We start from the raw sequence: 6,287 nt of genomic DNA on the forward strand, positions 1-6,287 counted from the left end.
GTCATGACAGAAAATGACTGCCTCAGATAGAGGTGGAGCACAAGGATTCTTTGTTGGTGATAGATGGTTCAGTATTTTTAAAGTGGTGATTATTGATGGATATATACTTACATTTTACATTTTAAAATGTGCAATTATTTTCCTATAAAGTTGTTAAAGGGGAAAAAAAAGCAAGGTTGAAACTGGAAATTATATGGCTTCTTGTGTACTATCTAGGATAGAAACACACTTAAACTAAGCATATTAAAAAAACAGCAAAGTACCTCTTTTTTCTTCATCATTTTCAAAAACCTTAATACAGAAAGTTAAAGGTGTTTTGACCCCTTTTCATGCAGGTATCAAGAAGAGTATATTCTATTCTACAGTCCATTTTAGATTTTGTAAACTAACAGGGAGGCCTGGGTGGCTCAGTGGTTGAGCGTCTGCCTTTTGCTCAGGTCATGATCCCAGGGTTGTGGGATTGAGGCCTGCATCAGGCTCCTCGCAGGGAGCCTGCTTCTCCCTCTGTCTCTGCCTCTTTCTCTGTGTCTCTTATGAAGAAATAAATAAAATCTTTAAAAAAAAAAAAAGATTTTGCAAACTGAGATACCCATTTGCTGTCTTCAGTATATAGACTAAAATATATCTCCATTTGTATTGAAGTCACAATCTTTTGTACCATTCTATGTGATTAGGTACATGATGTTTGCTTTACTTCAAATAATTTCATACTACTTCACTGATAGATTTCATTATATAATATGCATGTGAGTTCTTCATTCAAATATTCATTCAATAACCTTTTATCGAGTGGCCAAAATATGCAGGCATTGTTCTGGGTCTTAGGTAATAATAATGAAAATAACATGGTCCTTGTTTTCAGGGAATTAGTCTTTTTAAGGAGAAAGTCATGTAAATAAATAACTACTATTCTGTACAATGCAAATGATAAATAAGAATTATAGAGACAGAATTGTGAGAAACCAAATGAATGTGATTTTGATGGAGGAGCCATCAGAATGCTGGCAGTGCAAAAAAATGTTTCAGGGAAGACTTGGACCAAGTATTGAATAGGCTGTTTTGAAGGGTAAGAGTCGGTGAGACAGACAAATGTGGAAAATGATATTATATACAAGACCTAAGGATGCCTCAAAGAACTGGAACCAAAATAACTAAGTGAAAGACAAAATAATTTCATGATAATGTTTAATGTATAATATGCCACTGCTAGTCTGACCTTCATCCTGAAAGCAGATGAAAGCTTTTAAAGAATTTATGCAAGATAGTGATATTATCACACCAATGCAGAGGAGGAATTCACACATTGATATTTAAACTTGGCTTCTTAAAATAGTACTTTTACCAAAACAATACCAATGGTTAATCCAAATCTTTTCAAGTAATTATTTGTTGATGAATTTGAAACACAAATGCTTTCAGATTATTGTCCTGTCCAAACACATTATCAACAAAAGAGATGGACAAAACATTTTACATAGGAAATATTTAGTACTTTTTGCATCTTTGAGGTATCCACCTGTCGAGTATTGTTTCCACTTGTATCTATCCTCTCTGTCATTAGAATCTTAGCCTACTGCTTGGACATTTCTGGGCTTTAGAGGGAACGCTTTCTTGAAAACCTAAGTTGATTGAGAAATAAAATTGTGCCCATGTTCTCTAATTTCATGACTTTTCTCACAAGAATAAAAGCAGGATTATGCACAGGATAACTGGTTTCATTACAGTGAAATGATGAAAGTTGTGATCCTTGAAATACACAGAAGAAAAGCATTTGACATTGGAAAGTTTATTAGACCCATCTTTAACATTTCTTCTCCCAACGAAATACACTTCAGCAATTTACTTGTCCCCTCGGGTTAAAGGTTCCTTCGTCTTACTTGTTCTTGTTAAGAGTATTGTTGATCCCTAAACTTCCATGATCAAATTTTTAGGAGACCATATCTTAAAACTTCTCTGGTCAAGTCATTTCAAAAAACAGAAGCACAAAAACTCAAGTGTAATAGTTCTTAAAGTGTTACACGTTTATATTGCTAAATATTTGGAACCTGTACAGTGTAGACATAGCTTCAAGTTCTAAGAACATGGAAATATTGGAACAACACTGCATATATATTTAAAAAGTCTTGATACTTTGTAAATAATTGATAGAATATTAAATATTTAAAGATATTTCCAGTTGATATATGCCTATAGAAGATTGTTTTTTCTACTTATTAGAAAAATACTAAGAGGGGAGTCTCTAATTTTCTGTATATAATTGAATAAAACTCAATAAAAATGAAAACTGGATTCAATAAGAGTTACTACTGGGCACACACAGTCTGCAAGAAATACCTTGCCAACAATTGCCTGAAAACATTTGTGGAATTAGCTATTTTTCATATCAATTGAATATTTACTGACTTTTTTTCTGATCACCAGATGCCTATAATCTTCCCAACAAACATCTTGTCTTTTCTGTTTTTATTCATATTTAGTTTTTGGCAACTGCATCTTGCATAATTATGTTGGAGCAAGACCAAATTTAGGAAAAATTGTAAAGCACAAAAATTTTTCTTTGGCTCACCTCCCACCTCTAGTGTTTCACAGAGTAACAGCATTTCTCTCCATCAATGTCTTTCTTGGATTCCCGGAGTATTGTTGCCACATTCTCTTTGACTAAACTCCACTAAGGTGTTAACTCCTAAAAACATATGTTAATATTTCTATGAATCTTTTGCTTTCCTGATAATGGAAAACCACTGTGAAAAAGACCAGATATGCACTGTTCATGATGGCAGCCACATTCACCAAAAAGCCATCTCTGCTTCTGAGGGTACATGGCAAGTGTCTTCCAATAATAACTTGATCATTCATAAATTAAACCATCATTCATGTTTAAAGAAAGTAAAACGAAAGCATGCATATTTTCAGTTAAAAACATTTTGTCCATGAATTTCTAACTACTGCATGTAATTTCCAGCTATTTTCTCTATAGTATAAAATGTTTAAAGAATGGGGAAAAGAAGGTAACAACAGAAGTTCTCATGTGATTAACAATTAGTATTTTATGAGAAAGAGAAGCTTCTAAACACAGGTCAACCATTATACGTCACATCTCACCTGAGGCATGCCGGCCACTCCAGTCCACCAAATGCAGTTCCCTTGGGACCTACGCTGGATGGACACTCAAGGTCTCATGAGGTAAAAGGCTAGGACACTTGCTCTTTCTGACCAGGCAGTGCTGTGGCTGATTAATATCCACCCAAAGCCACAATCACCTTCTGATCTGAGGAGCAGGTGACGTGGAGATTCTGAAGTGTCTTGATAAATTATGCAGGCATATCAAACAATACACATTGCAGATTAAAAAAATTCAGTTCACTAAAGTGGTTTGCTTTGTCCTTTTAAGAACTAAATCTAGATAGCTCATCATCAATCATTGACAACTCCTAGCATGACAATGCTGAAAAATTAATATGACATGGGTACCATATAAGAGCTATTTTCTTTCCCAAGGAAATCTTTGGGTAGGAGAGAGGAAGGGAGAAAAATAAACAAAGTTATTTAGTAGTCTTTAAAATTTTGCTTTTTTCCATTCTTTCTTCTGGAAGCAATAGACCAATTTATTCACAATATTCAATGCCTTTTCAATACTACATCATATCCTTAGCCTTCCTTCCTCCTTGCCAATACAAATTACAATCACCTTTCAAGCATCTTTCAAGACCCACATAAAAAAGGTCAAAAGATATCTGCTCCATAGTCCCATTTTGTAATCACCCCGTTTCCATGTGATTCCTCTGATAATTATACATATGCTACCTATGCTTAGGATATCTCTTTTACTACAGTCACAAAATATAATTTAAAAACATAGTTTTCTTTTGCTTTTTTGTATTTATCTCATTTCTTTAACTATTTAGTAATTCTTAAGTACAAGAACTTTTCCCTTGCATATGTTGGCCTTTCAACAAAGATTTAGTGTTTAAAAAATTATAGGAAAAGTGATTCATCACATCATTCCAATCAAAATTCACAAAACAGATAGTTAATTTGATTATATAAAATAACTAAATATATCAGGATTTAAAAATATATGTATAATTTATAGTTTGTTAGATCCTCATATTCCATAAAGAATTTAAAGTGTATATAAAAGAACCTTTAAAAATGTACACATTTATTTTAGCAAATAAATATTAATAATTAACTAGCAAGTAAAACTAAGATGTTCTAAGACCAATATATTATATTCAACAGTCTTTAATTTTGTCCTCATCATACAAATCAGTTGTTTGCACTGGTTGTTAAGAGCCTTTTTTAATTTCATGATTTTATTTTATTTTATTTTTTTAACTAAGAAGGTAGAGAGAGAGTAAGCTGATATGAGACTCCCTAGCTGGGGATCCTTGGGTGGCGCAGCGGTTTGGCGCCTGTCTTTGGCCCAGGGCGCGATCCTGGAGACCCGGGATCGAATCCCACATCGGGCTTCCGGTGCATGGAGCCTGCTTCTCCCTCTGCCTCTCTCTCTTTCTCTCTCTGTGACTATCATAAATAAATTAAAAATAAAAAAAAAAAAAAAAAAAGAGACTCCCTAGCTGGACACATAAGCCCTTCTGAGTGTGGCCTTTTCCCAGCCTCCTCTACTCTAACCATTAAGGCCCATCACCACTATCATACAATCACTATTCATTCATGGCACATTCAAAGCAGTCCAACTGTGGGCCTTTCTTGGGAAGTCCCTACCTTTATCTTATTTGGCTAACTTACTTTTCCTTTAGGATCCAGCTTTGATGTAACTTCCGAGGGGGTCTCCATTCTTAATTTGCCCAGTTTGGGTATCAAATGACTATATTTTATGCTCTCATTAGAACTATCCTCATCCTAGTTTACATTTGGTCTTCCCACATAAAAGCAATATTCATTTTGTTCTCAACCACGTCCAGGCTAATCATAGATTAGGGTTCAAAAACTTTTCTTTTTTCTTTTTTTTTAATTTTTTTTAAAGATTTTATTTATTTATTTATTTATTTATTTATTTTTATTTTTTTAAAGATTTTATTTATTTGTTCATGAGAGACACAGAGACAGGCAGAGGGAGAAGCAGGCTCCATGCAAGGAGCCTGACATGGGAATCGATCCCGGGTCTCCAGGATCATGCCCTGGGCGGAAAGCAGCACTAAACCACTGAGCCACCCAGGCTGCCCACATAGATTAGGTTCAACTTAAAATCTGCCTCAATGGAAAGGTCAACTCCTGGCCTCTTATTTCAAGGTACCCCAAATAGCTACCAAGTAGGTTTTATCAACACTGACTCACTAAAGCCAACTCTGAAAAGTTATCAAGAAATACTGAAAGGAAACATATGGTCAAATCGTGGTTGTATTATTGCAAAGGCCCACAGAGGCAGAAGCTTTAGGAAATTTTCCCAGAAATATTCCCCTTTTGATTTTCATGAGCTTGAAAACAGAACATGCCCAGTAACATAATAGTAATGTCAAATTCCAAAGGCAGCCCTGTGATGGCTTTGCCAGCATATAATTCACTTGATAGAATTCTAAGGCTTTCATTTCTCATGACTCACACCGTTGGTGATTTGAGATTAGGCCACAAAAGGAACAGACCCAACTTCTCACTAAGGGTCTGCTTGAATTTTGCAAGACATTTTCCAGTGATAACGAACAATGCTATAATAATATAGTTACTGACAATTTAGTTCCTATTTGAAGCACATGATTTCTCCAATATTTTTACTTTAAATGTTTAAATCTATCACTACTGCTTTTGAGTTCATCAAAATAAAGTGTATTGTTAAATATTTCAGTTGATAAAAGGGTTAAGGATCATGGCTGGGGTCAAGATATAAATTCAATTCTTAACACACATCGTTCAACATTTAAAATTTAGCTAAGAAATGATGTAAAACTACTAAGTCCAGAGCCAATGAAAACAAATGGGAAAATTGCCATATTGGCACATCGATAACGCATACTGCCATGCATTTGGCAGTAGCTCCAGGTGAAGAATTTGATAAGGTAGTAAGAGTACTGTTTAACATCAAATTTCAAAGGTTCAGATTTGAGGTGAAGAGGCCATTCAAAGAAAAAATTTCAAATGGGTAACAAGTATAAAACATATTTAATCCTTTCTAGTACTCAGACAATTGTAAAATAATATACATGGGCAAGATTTTTCTGCTATCAACTTGTTTAAGTTTTTAAAAAGATAGTGATGAGATTCTTAGCACCCTTATGTTCTACTAATGAGAATGTAAATGAATAGAGCTTTTCTGTAGAGCAATTTGA

General features: G+C 34.4%; 1 non-coding gene across 1 annotated transcript; it reads right to left on the reverse strand.

Annotated features, from left to right (window-relative positions):
• Nucleotides 1-3,208: 3,208 nt before the first annotated feature.
• MIR383 (microRNA mir-383) lies at nucleotides 3,209-3,270 on the reverse strand. The gene has a single exon (NR_049257.1). It is a non-coding gene; the product is annotated as a microRNA mir-383 (primary transcript).
• Between the last annotated feature and the right edge of the window lie 3,017 nt (nucleotides 3,271-6,287).

Source organism: Canis lupus, chromosome 16, assembly GCF_011100685.1.
Source record: "Canis lupus familiaris isolate Mischka breed German Shepherd chromosome 16, alternate assembly UU_Cfam_GSD_1.0, whole genome shotgun sequence".
NCBI classification, from domain to species: domain Eukaryota; kingdom Metazoa; phylum Chordata; class Mammalia; order Carnivora; family Canidae; genus Canis; species Canis lupus.